This window comes from Corvus cornix, chromosome 10, assembly GCF_000738735.6.
Source record: "Corvus cornix cornix isolate S_Up_H32 chromosome 10, ASM73873v5, whole genome shotgun sequence".
In the NCBI taxonomy this organism is placed as follows: domain Eukaryota; kingdom Metazoa; phylum Chordata; class Aves; order Passeriformes; family Corvidae; genus Corvus; species Corvus cornix.
In genome coordinates, this window is record NC_046340.1 from 18,125,126 (window position 1) to 18,145,634 (window position 20,509).

At 42.0% G+C, this 20,509-nt stretch overlaps 2 protein-coding genes across 10 annotated transcripts in view; one reads left to right on the forward strand and one right to left on the reverse strand.

Moving 5' to 3' along the window:
• The window catches only part of PEAK1 (pseudopodium enriched atypical kinase 1), a 110,096-nt gene extending 103,423 nt beyond the window's left edge, over positions 1-6,673 (reverse strand). For 3 of the 6 annotated variants that reach the window (XM_039557941.1, XM_039557936.1, XM_039557940.1), the window contains exons 1-2: positions 6,517-6,673; positions 3,778-3,977 (exon numbers count right to left, since the gene is read on the reverse strand). The gene's annotated coding sequence lies outside the window, so the exon portion shown is untranslated. Of the gene's footprint in view, positions 1-3,777; positions 3,978-6,511 lie in introns of all 6 variants that reach the window. The other 3 variants (XM_039557938.1, XM_039557937.1, XM_039557939.1) reach the window with 3 other exon arrangements.
• A 149-nt stretch (positions 6,674-6,822) lies between these two features.
• HMG20A (high mobility group 20A) overlaps positions 6,823-20,509 on the forward strand; it is a 38,600-nt gene continuing 24,913 nt past the window's right edge. The window contains exons 1-2 of one of the 4 annotated variants that reach the window (XM_039557571.1): positions 6,823-6,923; positions 8,739-8,856. The gene's annotated coding sequence lies outside the window, so the exon portion shown is untranslated. Of the gene's footprint in view, positions 6,924-7,091; positions 7,196-8,738; positions 8,857-20,509 lie in introns of those variants that run through there. The other 3 variants (XM_039557570.1, XM_039557573.1, XM_039557572.1) reach the window with 3 other exon arrangements.

The window sequence follows — 20,509 nt, forward strand, 5'->3', positions numbered from 1 at the left end:
CAGTGTCTCTCTATCACTTGCTAAAAACAGGTACTTTATGTACCAGAGTGCAACACTCCTCCTGATGCACCAGTTACTGAACAACTTGACTAAAAGAACCACCTTTGGAAGAGATTTGCTGCTGCTCTGAGAAGGTAAGTGGGTTAACTTGTAAGGAACCATGACCCAGCACCCTGCCTGCCAACAGGTTCATGGAGCAAGATGCCAATTAGGATATGGCAGCTGGAACTGACACAGCTCACAGGGTAAATGAAATACAGGGGAAGCTCTCAGCTCTGCTTGTACTGACATTTTCTCTCACAGGGGTGCTGCCTTTGCTGTACAAGAAATACTTACCAGGCAAAATTCAGAGGCACAGGAGCCTCAGCAAGCTTTGCCCTAACACGCCTTCGTTTTTTGCGCTTCCCAAACAATCTTCTCTAGCCAAAAATACTGTGCTTTAAATCTGAATCTGTCTCACTTCAAGGTCTGCAATAACACTTTCAAATTTTTGTTGTTAAAATTGAAAGGTATGTTATTGACAGCTTCATTAGCAGCAGAGCAGGTTTGAGACTTCCTTGCTAATAATATGATATTCCAAATTAAAAAAAAAAAATCACAGTATGAAAATACAATTCTACATATATAAAGTCCTAAAATAGTAAGCATTTATGAGTTGGATGTATGTTTAACACCAAGTTCATTGAATTCTTCCACTGACTACAACATACCACAAGCTGTTGCACAATCACAGCATGTGTAACTGATCACGTTGGCAGCTTTTATGCGCCCCTCACTCTCTACATCTTTACTAGGAGCTGTCTCCCTGCTTCTAAAAACTGAAAATGTCTACAGTTTACAGAACAAAAGTCATTAAATAAACTATCGCCTCCAAAGATCATTCCAAATGGCAGGAGTCACACTCCTTAACCATATAGTTACAGACTTAAAAGTCTGAGACTGGGGAATATTGTGCAACCTGTTTTTAAGGAAAACTACCCAATCTAGATGAGGAAGGCCCAGAAGGACAATTAGCAAAGTTTAAAGGAAATGGAAAAACAATTACACAACATGACTTACTCCCCCGTGGAAAACTCCTGGACTAATATTTATTCTCTCTGAGCTTGTATATATTTGCATTAAACTTCAAAGTTTATTAAAGCAATATTGATGCAACTCTGAGCCTTTAAAGAAGGAATCAGTGATTTTAACAGGATTCCAAACAGGCTAAGAGGGCACTCTGCAGAAGACTATTTGGGGCTAAAACAAGGTAGAGAGAAAGGCAGAACTGAGGGGCGGAAAAAAAAAAAAAGGCGCTAAAACAGTTACCCAAGGACAGCTTCAGCTCTAGAGCCACTGAAATTTTAAGTGTCTCTATTACCTTCAGCCACACATGCTTCTGAATTTCCCGGCCAATTTGGGGAAGATTACATACTTTTAAAACTGTTCTTCCTTCTTCTTGCTGCATCACAAAAGCCCCCAGAAAGGACACCAACAAGTATAAAACCAGAACAATGATACTCACTGAGAGGAAATTTGGCAGCTGAGACAACAATAAGAGCATCTGTGATATGTACAGAGACTTACACTAAGAGGGAATATACATGAAGTGTGGAAGGATGTCTATATTTGTTCATGTTTATAGCATAAGATTTAAATGTCTTTTAAATGTGTTTGAAGGCTTTTCTGACAGTAAGACCCTCAGAGCTGGAAGACTGGATATAAATATATACATGCAGAATTTACATCTCCTGTATTATAGACTGTCTTCCTCCTCTGGTGAGCTTTGTAGGGAGGCCTGTATAAATACAGGCATGCATCCAAGAGGGAACATTTTAGTATTGAGATCAGTTTTACAAAAACATGGAAGGTCAAACTGTGAACACTAAACAGCTTCCTACAGAACCTCTATCCAACAATACAATAACCCAAATCTGCTTGAACACCAATAACGTTGCATTTGGCAAACTCTGTGCTAGTAGCAGTATTTTCTGAAATAGCACTAACTTTATCAAGTCAGTGATCTTACTTTTTAGCGCCACACTGAACTGGCATCTCAGACAAGATGTTACTAAAACAAGTATTGCTAGGAGCCTACAATGTTTAGCCTGGCATGATTTTTATCCATTTGTTTACTGTGATTTCAAAAACTTTGCTAAAAATGTCTCCTGCAGTCAACAGTGACTGCATTAAGACAGTTGAGCATTTTTCAGCATTTATGTTTAAGCACATATGAGGCTTTTTAAATTGAAATATTACTCTTAAGGAAAATGTGGGATAAAGTCTACAAATGGAAAAATGCCTTTCCCAGATATTATTTATATTTTTTGTACTTTATATGGAGAAAATACTTTTTTCCCCCATTTCCCCAGAATCAAAGATTTTAAAAAGGAAATCCATTACAGACTGATTACAAAACACTTCTCCAAGTGGTGTGATTTAAAACTGATTTTGTCCTTATCCTGCACAGCAATATGTGATTACTAAAAGGAGATAAATGATGAATGAGGCTCCCAGGGGTTTGAAAATTCTGTTGTTCTTGTTGTCATCTGAACAGACAAACCCCAAAACATTTGTGGTAAAACCATTTTGTAACTTGCTGAGTTCACATGGTAACTTTTGTAATAGCTGATGGGGTCCCAAAATAAATTCAGTTTAAAGAAGGTGATCTCAGAGTTACACTCACTGTGTAGTTTTCCTCTATCCACATTTTGCACTATCAGGCAATCTCAAATCAACTCAGTCCACTTAGAGAGACATGGGGAAAGAAATTGCTTGAGTCACTCAGCTACTTATCTATATCAGGAAAAAGGAAGACTGAAAATTTCTTACATGGTTGATAATTTCTGCTTATGATTTGGAAAACACAGAGCCCACAGCACTAAACCACAATTTATGGAAATTGCAGCTCAAATATTGGACAACTAGTTAGAATTGTTACCAAGTAAAAACAAGTCATTTATCCTTGTCACTGATGTCGAAGAAATTCTAAAGCTGTCACATTCTCCTCAGCGTACACTGCTTCACTTTACCCTGCTTTAAAACAGTGAAAGTCAACTAGCAACTCTTATTCCAGTTTGCAGCCTGTATTTTTCCACTCTAGATTTAAAACTGTATGGTAATGGAAATTCTGCATTATTGTGCTGATCCACGTGAAACAATGGAAGCATTTCAGCCTTAGGCCAATGTAAACCCCAGTGCAACTCTCAGTCCTTACACAGCGGTTGTGTGTGGGAGCACAGGAAGGTGGGAAGACTGGTAATGCCAAGAAAGGCTCTGCAGACAAGGTCCCTGCACCAGCCTGTCACAAGTAACACGCTCAGAACATGGCACGACACTCCATCCATCCCTCCAGGTATCACAGCATGGAGAATCCAAAGCCTTTTACTGTGGGTCTGGGGCTGCACATGTCCTTCTCCAAAATCCATGTTACTTTACATACATAGAGAGTGGAACTTCCCTCACTGGCAATTTTTGGCTGCCACTAACAGCAAGGAAATGCTACATATGGCTGCAAATAACTTGACATTCTCTCTCTGAACTTTGCTTCAACTACTAAACCAAAACATGTTCTACAGATTATTATTTTTGTACTCAAAGTAGGTTAAAAACATCTGGAGGTGTTAATAGCAGAAAGATAAGATTATAAATTACATTTTCAGTTTCCCTCTCAGGTACTTTCTTTACAATCTCCCTTCACATCACAGATATTCCACAACCTTCTCAGTGCTTTTCACCAGCGCAGCACTATCTCCTCGTCATAGCCGAGGCATTTGCATTTCAATACCCTGCCCGTACCCGAATGTCAGCTCCGACACACCGACTACACGGGAGGGAGCAGCTCGGCAGGATTCCTCGGGAGCTGCAGCAGCACAGGAAGTGGGAACAGTGTGGAAGCTGGCAGGAGACAGACCTCATCTCGGAGCCGTACCTAGCAATCCCAGGGTGGACTTTGGGGGCTCTCTTTTCAGGAGCTGGGCAAGAGAGGGTCCAACAGCCTTACATACAAAAAAAGAAAGAGAAAGGACTATTAACACCGCCTGAAATCCAATCTCATCAGAAAGCAATCAGAACAAGAGAAGCAGTGACAAGGAGAAAAGCTGCAGATCCCTTCAGAGAAAAGGGCAAAGAAAACATGGGCAACTAGAAGGGATGGGAGAGTGTGATTCTAAACTGGGATGAGGAGCAGCTGGAGGGAAAAGGGAGCCTAAGAGCAAAGACTAAACAGGAAAAGGGAAAAGGAAAGGAGACACACAGGAGTGTAAATTCAAAACAAGGTAGAAAAAAACATGTTACAACTTGTTAACTTAGAGTAAGCTTTTCACACACGTTTTTTCTAGCATGATACAGAAGGTTAACAGTAATTGTCAATGTCTGTGGACCCTAATCAATAGCTTACAATAGTTATCCTAATAGTTTACTATCCTGTTTGGGGGGGGGGGGGGGGGGGGGAAATCAACATTTAAGAGTCATTTAGCCAAATAGCATCCCCCCTTTTTTTTTCCATTACATGGCTGATTCCAACCAATTCCTTTACTTGAAAAGTAAACAGAAAAGAATACATATTTTGGTAAACATGCCTGGAAATAGATTTCCTAAAGAGCTGAAAAGTCAGAAACACGAATTACCCAAGAAGTTGAAATGGTATTTTGCCTCTTTGATCTCTCTTTCACTAAAACAACCATAAAACTTGCAGATACATAGGAAATGCTGTTCCTTCAAACTCACTGTACGTTTCTTTATATGTATGTTCAAAAGTCGAAGGAAATGCAAACATTGCATCCATTATGAACTGCAGCTGGGTGAAAGTGCCTACCTGCAGCCAGGCCAGGCAGCCAAGTCTGCTGGCTCCTTGCTCTGCAGCTGGTGCCTCCTGCCCAGGCTCAGGAATCACACCCCACCTGCCACTGCTGTTCAGGTGAGGAAGGTGTAGTTGAGCCAAACAGATCTGACCAAAAAGGTAATTTAGGAAGTCTGTGAATTAAGTTATCTACATGGGATATCCTAGCAATAAGGTAAAGCCATCAAGAAATGAATACATAAGATTAATCATGGAAAGTTACTCATGGAAAAACTGGTAATGCCTTCTTGCATAGTTCTGTATTTTAGAGAACAAAATGAGGTTTTCCTGAAAACACACTGAGCAGTAACTGCCAGGAAGATGCTTCGTCTGGATAAAACATCTTAGCTACTTTACAGACACAACCTTTTAAGCCAGTGTGAAACTAGATTAAGAGCTCTAGCTAGTCCAAACGACCAAATCAAATCTCCAGAAGTATTTGCTGCTCTTGCTACACACCTTGATTCAGACTGTCTAGATGAGGTTGTAAGTCAAACAAAATTCACACAGTAGGAAGTAAATCTAGTTTGTCACAAAGGTAGCTGTTCAGCTAGCAATTTTAAATAAGTTAAAGTAAACTTTCTAGCTATAGAACCTAATTATTGCAATTCCATAAAGTCTTGGTTCCTAAAACAACTACGTGTTCTTTCCTTCCTGCCCATATATCTCCGTATATTATTTTTTCTGTAAATATCCGAGAATAAAGTGTTTTAGCAGACATTAGACAGCCTTTAAGCTACAGCAAGTAAGGGGAAAAACTTTGGAGGCACTTATGAAGCAATTAAAGAAGAAGGAAAACCAAGCTCTACAAAAGTAAATGGCAAAAACCTAAAGTAAACAGAAATTATGTTCTCTGAAAAGGAACCCCTATTAAATTCGAGGTCAGAGATCCACCAGGCAATGCTCCCCCTCGCCCCTGTGCTCACCTCGGAGCAGCCTGGCCGTTCTGCATCAGGTATCAGCTGCTCCACAAGTAACCGACCACTGCAAAGTATTCACATTGTTCCACTTGCTGTCCCAGCGCAAATCCCAGCCTTCCCAGCCCAGCCTAAACTGGCCGCAATAAAAACTAGCAAACAGACCAACCCACCTACAAGTCCAAAATAACCTTCGAGAGAAAAGGAAGGACCGAGAGGAGGATGGAATGCAGCAACACACGTACACGCTAACACGTAAAGCCTTTCAAGTCAGTAATTCGTAATAATAACAGAGCAGGGACAGAGCCCCGGCAGGAACAGCATCCACCTGGCACCCACAGCGGCTTTATCCCGGGAAATTCCTCGAAGGTGTCAACGCGGCGGCGGCAGGCGCTCCCCAGCAGGGCGCGGGATGGCGCCGCACGCTCCCAGCCGCGGTGCGGGCTCGGGAAGCGCCCGGGGCTGCCGGCGAACACCCTGGGGCCCAGCGCCGCGACCGGGGGCGAGGGCGCCGCACGGCCCCGTGGGGGCCCCGGCGCGGCTGCCGGCGCCAGACGGGCTCTGCGGGCGCCGCTGCGACCGGGACCGCGGCGGGGCGAGTGGAGCCGGGGGGACCCCAAGGGAGGGAGGGACGAGCAGGCGACGGCTGCTCCCCCGCCGCCCCCCCACGCCACTCCGGGGCCCCCGCCCGCGGCCCCGCTGAGGAAAGCTGACCATCGCCGCCGCCCCCCGGCCTCCCCTCACGGCGCGAGGGGCCGTCACCCCCATATCGCACCTCACCTAGCAGGGGCTCCCCAGCCCCGCTGCGCCTCCCGCGGCGGCACCCAGGAGGCCCCGTGAGGGCTCCAGGTCCGGCTCCCGCTCCCGCCGGGCCCCGGCGAGGACGCGGCTCCCGGGACGGGGCTGCGACCGCCGCGCCCGCGCGCAACAACCAACTCCGGACACCGCCCCCCGCGCGCGCACCGCGCCGCGAAGCCCCGCCCCTCACCGCCCATTGGCTGTGGGTGGCGAGGGGGCGTGGCTCCACCGCGGGGCGGTGCGAAGCCCTCAGGGGGCCAGGGCAGCCGCCGTGAGAAAACTACAACTCCCGGTGTGCCCTGCGCGCGGGCCTTTAAAAACGCGTCGTCAGGAAGCGCGCGCGTGTTGAGAGAGTGTGTGCTTCTACCTGCGGTGGTGAAGTAGTCCCGGTGAGTGGTTTGAGCTCTAGCCCGCGCTGGGCCGCTGAGGGGAGCGGGACAGCAGACGCTGAGTCGCGAGTGCTCCCGGCTCGGCTGGGCCTTCTCCCGAGGGGCTTCTCTGGGGTAGGCGAGAGGGCCGCGCTGAGGCGGGAGCGGAGGGATTCGAGCAGGCGGGGCTCTAAGGTGGCTGTGCGCGTGCGGGAGGCGCGGCGGCTGCGCGGGCTGAGGGGACGCGGCTACCCCTGGCGACCCCGGCCCTGCGCGGGAGCCGCCGCCGGCAGGTCAGTAGGGATGGCCGCGGGCCCTCCGCCCCTCCTCGGCCGCGGCGGGCAAGGAGTCGGCGGGCGGCTGTGGGTGCTGTGGCCCACCCGTGAGGGGGGCTGGGGGAGCCGCCGGAGCTCACGGGGGGTGAGGGGGAAGAACCGGGTGAGGGTCTAAGTGCTTGGCTTTCGGTGTTCTCCATTACATATCTTTCCACGGTTCCCCCAAAACGATTATGTTTCGTGGCGTCTTAGTTCTATTTATTTGTTCTTTCTTTACGTGCACTTAATGTTCCCTTGTCAAGCAGGTGATTTTCCATAGCGTGGTTTTCTGATACCTCTGTCCACGTTTCCACATTCAGTTGCCTGTTCCTGGGGAACTAAAGTCTCTTTTTTCCAGGTGGCAGAAAAAAAGCCCCGACCCTGGGGTTGAAAACACCGGGGCCACGTGCCTTGTGAGGCGCCATTCATTCCAATCCTCTGGAAAACCAGCGCTAGAGTGGAAAGGAGGAAGGGCAGGGCAAATTTATAAATAAAAGAGCTTCTGCTCTCTAGGGGAGTGGTCTCCAGCTTTTTTGGCTGCCCATTCCTATCAATAAAGCACACTTTTTATGATGCACCTCTCATATATGTAAATTTATTGATTTACCAGTTATATACAGGTACTAATGTACCGATATGTACGTTATAAAACATACTCAGACATAGAAATTGAGAAAGCATAAGACAAAAACGAAATAGTATTTTAAAACGTTTTTTCTTAAAGCTACAAAAAATGGTTTTTCCACCCTTCAGTGAATTGCCTTGCGTGTGACCCCCTTGAGAGACCACTTTTATAGCACATGTATGTTATTCTGAAGTGATCATTCTTAATTTCTTAAGAACATAGATATAAACAGCTGAAGAAAACGAATATTTTTTTTTTATCGGGTTTGTTTGTTTGTTTTTTTGATCCTGGCCATATGTGTAGGGGCACAACCTGTTTGAAGATAGTGAAGTGCTGGCTGTTTTATCTTCTCTTGGTTTTTCTCACACCTAGGCATATATCATCTACAGGCAGGTATCATATGCCTGTTAGAAGAGATATTCAGTATTTCTAGAACTATATCACTTGTTGGCAAATACTGTAACTTCAGAGTTTGGGAGATTGAGGGAAAGTGACAATTTTTTTTTCCTGTGCTGTCCTTAGAAATCTGGCATGTCTTGAAATAGAAGCTGAGAAGTTTCGCTTAGAAATGGTGCCTAAAACAGAGTGTTTGAATTAGCCTTTAAAATCCTAAATTAGCTTTTGTATAGGATCCCAGCAGTTTTCAAAACAGAAAACTGGGAGATTGTATGATCTGACCACACTGTCTTGGTAAGGTAATTGGTGCACCTTCTATGGCTCAGAAAAGGGAGAAGAGAATCATGTTTCTTAGTGATGCTTCTTTAGTACCTGAGGGTTGGGTCCAGCTCCTGTGTGTACCTGACTGTTAGAAGGTGACTATAATAATTTCTGGTACTTCGTAATAAAGCGACCACGAGGAGAGAGATTCTGACTGTCTTCCACCTGCTGCTCTTGCAGGGTGTCTTCCCTGGCCAGGCTCAGTCTTCCTGTGTCTGATGGCCAGGACTGCCCCGAGACCTAAGGAGAGGTGCTGATTTCCCTGGTGCTGCTGGACTGCTGAATGCAAGCACTGACTGTGAGCCGTGGTTTTGCTTATATCACATTACAATGTTACTCTAAGTGTCAGAGCACAGAAATGGAGAAAATTGTACGCTAATGTGTTGGGGTTAACTTGTAGTCTTTGTTAGTGTGTCTGTTCACAATGCGTTTAAATAAAGGGTCACTCAGTATCCAGGTGTTCCCAATTAGCAAGGTGTATCTCCTCACCTGCCAAGGCAGGCTCAGCCTTCCATACTAATTGCTTCTCCTTGATTAAATAAGAAGTGTTTTAGGACCAGTTCTTGAATGACGTTTTTCTCAAGTTTACAGGCTCATACAAGTTTCTGAATTCTTGCTGTACTTCCTGCCCTCTCCAGGCTGTGGTTGAAAAATTTAAGTATTCCTGCTCATCATTGCTGCAGTGCACACAGAGCTGTGCTCGTTTTCTTAAGTGCTGTGGAATGTACTGTGAGAAACTGTTAGAGCACAGGTGAAGAGGCTGCACTTAAAATAATGGAGACACTCTTGACAGTGATCTGTGGGAGAGATGAGTAACTCAAGGGAACATGCTTTTACAATTTTGAGGACAGTAGGTGAATACAGAAAGGTTGTCTTTTTTCTTCTTTCCAGTTGTTCATATGCCTTTAATAACATGCTGTTTCAGTCTATAATCTGATTGGCTTGGGAGTCCCAAAATGAGGTTGTTTTCTGCATTCCTTCTAGCTTTTTTATTTTTTTACTTCCATTATTTCCATTAGAAAGAGAGGGGGAATGTTTCTTGCGTTCATGGGAGCTGTTAAACTTCTGCTATTTTAAGACAAGAAGAGTGATCGATAAAAACACTTCAACACTAAGTGTTCACGAGGTATGGATTACTAAGAGTAGTTTGTTTTCAGAAACCACTATTTTTTTCAGGGGATTAGTTTATGAAAGCAGCTAAGGCTAGCTGATGGCTGTTTGAAATATACAGTCAAGTGGTAGCTAAAGCTTTTATTAGTAATATATATTTGAAATACACAGTCAAGTGATAATTAAAGCTTTATTGGTGCAGGTCAGGTTCTGTTGGCAGGATCTGCAGTGTTGCTGTCTGACTCCAGGAGTGACTTCTTCCTGTCCAGTGGCATCAGCAGCACAGCTGTTGGCTCTTATGGCAGCTGGTAGTTTTTACTGGGAGCTGGACTTGGTGGTCCTTGTGGGTCCCTACCAAATCAGCTTATTCTGTGATTCTGTGGTGCAAACCTGTATTCTGATACTGGATCTTGCATTCTGAGGGCAAAACAGCCAGATCTGAGTTTGTCCATGCACTGCCAGTGTTACTGCCAGTGGGACAAGTCGGGTGATAAGCATTTTATTGCCAGACTAGTCTGTTTTAATCTCTTGCATAATGGGATTGTTGGGATATATATGTTAAAGCTTTTTGTATGCGCATTAATCCCACAGAGGGTTAATTCTTATTAAAGGAATAACTTGCACTGTTCATAGCTGTTGGGGGCAAAGCTGAGACTGACATTTGGTTTCTGAAGGTCTACTTGATACCAGTTTGACAAGGACAGCTTTTGATGAATTGCAGCTACAGCTACTTTGAGTGACTGTGTTTATTTGGAGACATCTTCATTCTGTGTTACAGGGAAACAAAACCACTTAGTGTGGAATACCTGGATTTCTTCCAAGTTCTGAATTTATTAGGAAATCTTTCTTGTTCCTTGACCTTACTTTTTCAAGTTCTGATGTACTTGGAAAAAAACCTATCTTTCAGAAACATTAGGCACGTTATTGGCTAGAGTGTTTCAATAGTAAATATGTTAAAAGGAAGCTGTGCTGTGTTGTCTTTGAAGGTGGCTTATTAACAGTTTTAATCCTAGAAACAAATAATCCTGCACTGTTTTGCAGGAGACTGTGGCAAGAGCTGACTTCGGCTGATTGATTTCAGTCTTTTGGACAGTACTTCTTACATACAGTGATTGCAAAATAAACCTTATATTTCACTGTTTCTGAAATTCTTATGACTTGGATTGTTTATACTGTTTCTTCATGTAAAAGGAAATGTAAATCTAAGACATTGGAACGTGCCTTTTGTGCATCATGGCTGGGATAAGTAATGAGGTAAGCAGTGGACACCCTTAGCCTGCAGTTCAGGATACTGTGATAGCATGAAAATGGCAAAGCATCTTTCAGTCACAAGATTGAGTGGCATAAAGCTTTGTTCTGACAATAAAAATGTGTGAAGTGCATAAGAGAATGAGGGTAGTCAAAGTGTTGGTTATTAGTTGACTTCTAGAGGCGTAAGACTGACAGGATTTATTTCTAGATCCCTTTTCCATTTTTTCTCTTCCACTAACAAGTGCAAAACACAGAGGATTTCTTGGCAATGTAGTGAATTACCAGGGGAAAAGTCTACTTTTGTTTTATTTTTGTGTTCAAATATGAAAAGATGATAAATTCATAGCTTTAATTATACGGTGGTGTCTGAGGGATTGTTTGCAGCCAAAAGAAACTCAACGAACTGTCTTCAACTGCCCTTCAAAATGTCATCTACAGAACTTGCTAGGCTTTATTTGGAGGGGTTCTTAGACAGTCTTAACCAAATGGTGGTTAAAGCAGATCTGACTTAGCTGTGTCTGTTCTGTACTTCCTTTTGTTTCAGGTAAATGGTATGGCATGAATTAGTGGCAGTTTTGTGAATTTTTGTGTTTGTTACTTAAGAAATAAACCATTTGTTCCTCTTGGAGTTCCCTTGGCTGTTTTGAAGCCTTGGACATAAGTTGGTGTGTTGTTTCTTAACTTTGGGGTATTGTTTGCTGAAATCTAGTAATTGACAAAACATTTAGTAATGGAAATGAAGGATGTTTTGGGAGAACGGACTTCATCACTTGTATAAGAAGAGGCGAAGTAATCTTAGGCTTGTGTCTGGGCCGTAATTACATGTTCATCAAAGGCTGAATTTCTCATGTAATGGAGTTTGTCCCCCATACCAGTTTTGAGGATATGCTGTGCCTAACAATATATGGAAAGTGTCAGTCTCCACGTCTGGAAAAGCAATGGAGAGAGAGCTGTGGCAAAACAAGTTCTGGTAATAGTATGAGACTGTACAGGAGAGAAAACAGATCAACACTGAGCAAAGTACTAGAAGCAGTAAACTGTGAATCTTCTTTCACACTTGGAAATCTGGAGTTTGCTAACATTGCATTTCTGCCAGGAAAACTGGGGAGCAAGGGGCGTGTTCCCAGTGCAGGATAACGGCACACAGAGGTAAGAGAAGAAAGCCTGGAGTACAGTTTAGCTTTAAGGGTGTTGTTGTCTTACTTGCATTCTAGAGATTTTCTGTGGGTACGGTGCTGCTCTTATGTCCCAGTTTTCCCCTGCTTACTTTAAGAATGGTCTGCCTTGTTTGCATTTTCACTTACCCAGAACATTGACAAAGATATCTTCTGATACCTAAAGGATAAAAAATGTAAGACTTCCTAAAGAAGGATGTTCTGTTTAAAGCTACCATCTCTTCAAATATGCAAGCATCTTGTTGGAATATCTCAAGAATCACAAATTCTGTGGGATTTCTAGAACAGATGAGCAAATCCTCAGAGTCTCCAAAAGACCTGAAATACAGGCATATTGGAATGCGTTTTTTTCCAGCCCTGACATCTAGTCAGTAACTATCATAGGTCACCTACTAAAATCTTTTGGAGCAGAGTGCTGGCTCAGGGTGCATTTACTGCAATATGTTTTAGCTGCTATTGCACATGACTCATGCTGCTGCTGAAATGAAATCGAGATAACCAGTATTTGACTGAATCCTCACTGTTTCAATATGTGGGAAACAGGACAGAACAGACTCCAACTACTCTTTGCTGAGTTTGAGATAAGAAATTGCTGCAATTAATGTAAGATATGACAAGCCAGTGTAATAAATAATAAGAAGAAATGAATCAGGATTGTAGAATTGAAGTTCTTTTTCCAGACTTATGGGGAAGAATCTCATCTTTCATCAGGGGAATAAATGTTTAGCTTTAGATTGGAAAGGGGGAAAAATAGTCATATCAGCTTATGATATTCTAATTTTTTTCTGGTAATTGTGTTTTGTCCCACTTAAGACTATTTTGGGGCCCTCTGTTACTGGAATAGCTTCAAATGTTCTTCATTTCTGGCAGCAGTAAAATTTTAGGGGGAGTTGAATTGCAGCCTATGGAGTTATAGCAATGTACATCACTAACTCCTGGCTGCGTTACTTCCATCCCTTTTTCTTCTGCCAGCTGCTTCTTGGATCCTTTGCTGAGCCATTTCACCCTTTCATTTGGCATAAACTAATTTGATAAATGAACTAAATGCTCTTCTGTTTCTTCAGCATGCTGAAACACCATGTGATTTGTCCAGGGAACAGGTGCCGGGCTGAAAGATGATGCTCTAGGAGTAGTTGGTAGCTCAGCAGGCTTAGGCTGCAATGAAACTGTAGCCTTAGGCAATGGACAGCTGTTGTCTGCACCTTCCAGCACCTGGCTTGTCTTTATGCAGGCAGAGGACCTTTCTGGATGCTTCTCTTGATATCTTGTGAAAACTACAGCCCACTGCTGGCAGAATGAATCCAAAAAGTTACCTTGGGTGATTGGAGGTGGCTCTTAAAGCTTAATATGACTTTACCACACATGACAGTGGGAGTTTCCATACACATTCTTTTTTAATAAGCTCTGGTATTTCTTTGAGCCCTTCCTTTCAGCTATGTCTAGTTGAAGATACCCAGCCTCCTCGCTTTCCCAGGATTCTCCCAAAGAGAAGAGTTAGGGAGTTAAATAGCTCTATAAAATGTCCAGTAAGCTGTGGAGATTGCTGTAACCAGCTGAGAAAGGAGGAGAGAGCAAGACCTTCCCCTTTTAGCAGCAGCAAGTTACTCCTTTGTAAGTTATCCTTAAATCTAGGTTGTATCAAAATATGCAAAGCTTGAGTATTAGAGAAATACAATTTCAGGCCTCTTCCAACTTATGCAACCAGTATTTTGCCAGTTTCCCATTCTGTGTCAGTTGACAGCAGTATATAAACCATTGTGTGACATCACCAGGATTCTGTAAATTGTTCCTAACACCAAACATTTACTTGAAATGTAGAAGCAGAAATATTTTTTCTTAAAGCTCTGAGTATAGGAAAAAGAAAATGCGAGAAAAGCTTCTGAATCATATTAGTTTGATCCCTGCTTCTTAAATGTCAATTTCAAGTAACAAATAGTGCATGATTCATACTGCTTGCTGAAATTTGATGGTTTTGAACAAAATGCCATCAATTTAAAACTTCTTGGTTATTTGTGGAGAGGTAATGTGACAAGTGCTTTTTCAGTAGTTGTGGTTGACTAACCTGGTTCAGCTTTTTGCTTTTAAAGAGTGTACTCAAGCAAACCAGACTTGATATTTGGTCACATTAAAACTAGTATAGCTCAGGACGGGTGTAGGCTGGGAAAGCCTCCTTGGGAGCATTGACTTGAAGAGGTGTTGGAGGTGACTGGATAATCCAGCTTGGGAACATTAGCATTTAGTGAAGCTTGAGCAGCTAAGCCTTAGGTATAAATAAGAGTACAGAGGAATCTTAACAGGCAAGGTATAACACGTGTCTTCTGCAGCTGGCACTGGCACTGCTACAGCTGCTTTGGAATTCAGAAAGGGTTGCTAGCACACTGGAAAAAGGATCAGTTTGAACATGAGTTTAAGGCATATTTTCACTCCTAAAAATAAATGCAGGTGCAGCTTTGTTTAACTTCTTGAAATGATACATTTATCAAATAACAACTTAATCAGAGTTTTTTGATACAGGCTCTTATCTTACAGGGTTTAACCTGTGAAATCATAACAAAATCTACGTGACTGCTGCAGTAAGAAGTTGTACAAATTTACTGTGTGCATAAAAGCCATGTGGGACAGCTGCTGCAGTGATGCTTCTTACTGTTAGTCTTTAAAACAAGACTGGATAATCATGATGTAGGTTTGAATTCCTCTGTGTTTCTGTTTTTTAGCAGAGAGTAGTGCCTGGTGTTAAATGGGTCACAGTGATCACAGTTATCCCCTCTAGCCTGTGCCTGTACTGCAGCTTTTTTATAAGGAAATTAGCTTTTTTGGTTCTAGCCCAGGAGATTTTTGGAAAGTACAAAAACTTTGCAGGTATTTGTATTAGACTAACCCAAGTTGTCTTTGTCTTGACATGAGATTTGATTGCTCTTCTGTTTACATTTGGATATAAAAAGCTGTAGAATTATTAACTGCATATTGGACTGTGAGAGTTTATGTGAATTGTTTTGAATGTGCAGTGATGTGAAAATTGTCCAAATATCAAAGATACTTTTCTTACTTGAGAAATCTTTTCTGTTAATGTTGTTTTAACCTTAAAAAACTTAAAGTTCATTGCAAGTATGAAAAAATGTGAACTCTGTTACAGATGGCTTACTTGCATTTTCTCTATAGAAATACACTTTACATGTCTGGAATTTTTTAGGCAAGTTATTTATATAATTTTATCGCTACTTGTAAAAACATACATTCTGTCCCAAAGTCATTTCCACAGAGTATTTCTCAAGGGAATTACAGAACAGACATTTATCAGGAGGGGTTTGCAAGGCACATAGAAAATAACTGATCACAAGGTACTTTTCAGCACATTCCTTGAGTTTTTGTTCTCACGTTGCTGTTACATGGAAGAGTCTTGATATTCAAATAACCACACACAAAGGATTTGCACTTTTATAGTGAGGAAGAGTGGGAAGACAGATCTCAAATCCATAGTAAAGGCTGGAAACTTTTTTTAAAAGATTAACTTCAGCTTTTACCTTAGTGCCTTTATATTACAGACATCTGGGAATTACATTAGAAAAGTTTTTTTTCTTTATGATGCACAGTTTCTTATTCTCTAGTCTGAGGTCACTAATGTTTGTCAGCTAAGTGTCTATAATTGACTTTTAATGGAGACAAATGATTTGAGTATTGCTATATAAATGTAGGGACCTACTGGTCTTCAGCTCTCATGCATGGTTGGGTTTTTTCCTTCCAGCATGTGTGAATGTAGATCAGTGACTGATCAGTAGGGGATTCTGGGCAAGTGATGCGTCAGGATTGTGGTAATGCAGCAATATATTCCTCCAAAGTTAACCTGGAAAAGGTCTGTCATGTAGATAAATTTTACTCAAATCAGTTGTCAGTGTGGAATAGGAAATGTATCTGTCGTATTTGCAGTTTTGAGGCTTGAGTGTCTTGGTAGCATCTCAGTTCTGTGGATGTATTTGTATACCATTGTAATTAAAAATACAGAAATTTGAGCAATTGGAGGTTTTGCAGATCAGATAAAGGGGTTTCCTGGCATTTGCTGTGACTTGCTGCTGCTAAATAATTTAGTGTTTAAAAGGTAAATGAAATGCAAAGAAGCACGACAGCATCAGCAAACCCAGACAGGCAATTAGAATGGCAGTTTATTGAAAGAATACAGAAGTGTCAAATCAGTGAAATAGTTGACAAATCAGTTGCTTTTTGGATGTTGAACATAGATGGGGGGTTGCAAGTGTGTTAAGTACTGCAGTGGTTATTCAGGTAGGGCTTGAGTATCACTGCAAAGATGGTTTCATGCTGCTGGTGGCAGGAGTGTTAGTTGGTGATTCATAATCCAGCTTTGGCACAGAATGTCTCTTCAATTTTTCATGTAGTGCTGACTATTTCTTTTAAGATTTAAAGCCCTTTTGTTATGCAAATAACAGTATATCCTCTGTCAGGCTAAAAATGAGAACTTCTGCTTATATGTGATGAAGGGCTTGATGTTACAATATCTTCTTGGTCCCTCAGTCATCTGTCCCTATAATCTTGTAAAAATGTGTGCAGTTCATTTGGGTGTGCCCTCCACTTGAAGGACAGAAGATACTGAACAAGTGGACTAGTTAGTGGAGTGGCAAACACAGCAGCCCTGAGCTAAGGTCTCCATTTGAAGAAAAGAAAAAGAAGCTGCTTAAAGCTGCTACTGAATTAAACCTACTTGAAATTGCTGGAAGTTGCATTCTGTGAAGTGAGCCTAACACAGAACTCCTCTTGGAAATGGCAGCTTGTCATTGTTTTTTAGTTTGTTGAAGTGGTTTGAGTTGGGGTAAACACTGCTTGTTGTACTCGGAGTTGAGAGTAAATCTGAGCTTAATTCGAAGGGTGAGGGAATCTTTGATTCGGGGCTGTATTGGAAGTCCAGCTCTAGCTTCACTAATGGGAAGAGAAGATCCTGGATTCCTTGCTAAGGTTGTTCTTGATGGATTTTCTGGTCAATAGATGAATAAAGTGAAAACTTTCTCTCTGTTCCAGTGTCCTTTTACTCTCCTGTCCCTCCAGCTTTGTCAGGACTGGGGGAGGTGTTGTCTGATACACCTCCGTTCCTGTGGCCATTTTAAGGGCTTTCTTCAAGTGCCTTTGTCTTGTCTTCCATCCATCACTGCCTGTGTCCTGAGAATAAGCAGTGCTTATTTCTTTAGGTCTTGGTAACCTTCCTATCAAAAAACCAAAGCAGTTGAGGGCATTTGATGATTTAAATCAGTGTTCATCAGGATTTGAGCCAGACAGTGTAACATGGTGTCTGCCATAAAGATGATCTTCACCTTGGTTTTGAGTAGGTGTTGGGATCAAATGACCTCTAGAAGTCACTTCTAGTCTAAACTTGGAATCATGAAATGTGAATGATGCCAGAGATGTATTTCTTGACTTCTAGGAGTGTGTTTAATTCAGTATAGCAGAAAATGTGGACCTTTCTCACATTGTTTCCTTTTTTTCCCCTGCAGCCAACAAAGAAACTGTGGTGACTAGACACATGCTTTGCTGGGTGGATCTTAATCAGCAAAACTGGTTGGAATCTTCAGATTTTTTTGTATGCTTAGGAAATATTTATATATAAAATGTGTAACTATTGGGTGATGTCAGCAAGTGTTACTGAGAAAGGCGTTTTAAATAGCAATACAAATGAATCCATGCTGATTAAGACATGGATACTTGAGTAGAAGAAATTTTCATTGTGAAGTGAATGAATGCTTTTGCTTCTTGTTAATTGAACAGTTAGCTGTAAATGAAATACACTTCAATTGTCAAAAGCCACAATTTTTACAAACTAAAATTTCACACAGGGCTTCCTATTCAGCTTGGTTACTTGGCACAGTTTCAAGTAATAAGCTGCTTGATTTTTACATGCTAAACTCCAAGACCTGGGCTTGTTGTGCTGTGGATGGGAGGTGTTAAGTTGAGATTGGTGCAATTTCTACTCTCCCAGGATTCTTTATTTACACAGTGCAACCTGCTCTGAGGTTTACTCATTGCTGTTACTGATCAAGCAGCAATAGGACTGGTGATTGGAGTATTTTGGGAATGTGTTCTCACTGCTGAGGGATGTGTGTGTTACTTAAAGCAGCCAGGTAAGGCTTTACTCAAGACTTACTTAACACTTTCTTCTGCGTGTCTGTTTTATCATGAAAAACAAAGCTCAGCTGAGATGTGAACTGAACCTGCTGAATTCTTTTTGGTGATCTGACCATGGAGCTTTGGAATGCTATGGCCATATTTTGTCTAGAGTTATACATAGATGACCCTTTCTAGAGGTCAGGAAACAGTTCCAGGGTGGGAATGAGCTGTTTTGGGAGACTGTTGAAGACCAGGAAAAACAAGCTTCCATTACTATAATAAATGTTTTATCTTGGGACATCTATAAGCTCAAATATGATTGAAGTTTTCATAAAATCTGAAGACTTTTTATTTTTAAAAATAAAATGCTAATAAAGCAATATTATGCTTTTTTTCCTTTGTTTTGGGATATGTAGAGAGGAGCAAAATATAAATGAGTGCTTTTTCAGAGGAGTCTTTTTAAATGAAAAGGGAATGCTGGTGGCTGAGAAGGCAGTTGTCTAACTCAAAGCCCTTGAGCTAACTTTGGGGATTAAATGTGGTATTTGATCCTCAGCTAATCTGTGTGCCTACTTCTAACAGACTGCAAAAGGTAATCAAAGAAAGTAAGTTTTCTGTGCTTGCACTTCTGTTGTAAAATGTTTAGGCTTCACAAATCAAAAAAGACAGCGGTGCCTGAACTCTTGTTTTCCAGCAGTTGGCTTTGTCTGTTTCTGCTCAAGGCAATGAACTTCAGGTTATGATATTATACTGAGGTGAAATCTATGTTGTAGCCCTTTTGAAAATAGAAATGTTTTTCCACTTTCCCACTATTTAATGCTGTGTAAACCAGAGTGTTTCTGACCTTTTGCAAGGATCACAAAGACTTTAGTTCTTATTTCTCTTTGCAGTAAGAATTGCATGATGTGTGTTCAGGTCAGAGTCTCAGAGCGACTTCGAGATCTCTGAAACCAAGCAAAGACTAACAATTAGTTGAGATGTCTAAAATAAAGGTTAAGATTGGTAGTGCTTCAAAGTTTGTTTCTGAAGTTTGGTTTTATTCTTAGCTTTTAGAGATTTCCTTTATGACCTTTAAACCCACTATACATCTCTACCCATATATAGGGGTGTTGGGATAGTATTTCTGCTTTAGCTCAGAGGAACCATATTTACTTAACAAATATATATAGAAATGAAATCATGCAAAAGAAATGTAAAAGCAATATAAATCTGCTGTTTGCTAAATATGGTAAATACTCAAACCTGAATGCCAGATACCTTTCAGAACACTTGTAACTAAACATAAATTAGTAATCTTTTCAAATGTAAGTGCTTGAAGACATTGTGTTGTGTGAGACCTCCATCCTCATGTCTGTTCAATCATCAACCTCTTTGAAAAGATTTACATTCTCTTTTAGGGTTAAATTTATTTAGTGCATAGATCAACACTGTTTTTCAAAGCTTGTGTGTGTTTCCCACCTGCAGTTTCTTGTTTCCAGCATATGAGGAGCAGCTGTGGAAGAGGGAAGTTGGAAGAGCAGATTGAGTCCTGGAAGTGCTTTTCCCAGGTTCTTCTTTGCTCTTTGGCTGCAAGCTCTAGGCAGTGATACTCTACTCTTAGGGTTTTTCCCTCACTTCTTTTGCCTTCTTGCCTATGATATGATAGGAGATGCACAAAGAAGAGGTTGCAAAGTCAGTAAAGGAGATGGTGGGAAGAAGTTAACCTCTGCCCTCAGAGCAGTTTCTTTGGGCTACTGGAAACAGTTTGAGGATCGGATCCAATATTGCAAATGTTTAGTTGTTGTTCCAAGCACTCAGCCTAGGATATTTAAGCACACTGCTGGCATGGATGCTTTTTTCTCAATCCTACTTCAGCTCCAAAACAAACTATTTTCATTACATATGCTACAGGTGTTCCAAAAATGCCCTCTGCCTGCATATTCCCATCCCTCACATGCACCTCTGGATCTCTTATGTATTGCTTAACACTGGAGAGCAATCAGACCACTCCAGTGGGTTTATGCTTTTGTGTCGCAGCGGGGATTACTGCAACAAGTATATTTCAAGCCAGGAGTCCTGTGGAAAGCGAAGTATATATGGACAGATTTGTGGTAGATGTTTCAGAGACGTTTATTTCTCCAGCCGCATGGCCGGGGCTCAGCTCAGGAACTCTGCAGTCACTGGACCCGAGGGTCCTTGGTGTTATCAGGGAACCCAAACCAACCAATGGGGAACGAGGCTGAGCAGGGGCAGGGAAACCCCGTGTCTCCCCTCAGGGCCCCTCTCCCAGGGCTCCATGGCAGGGGAGGAGACCCCAACACTTTTGTTGCT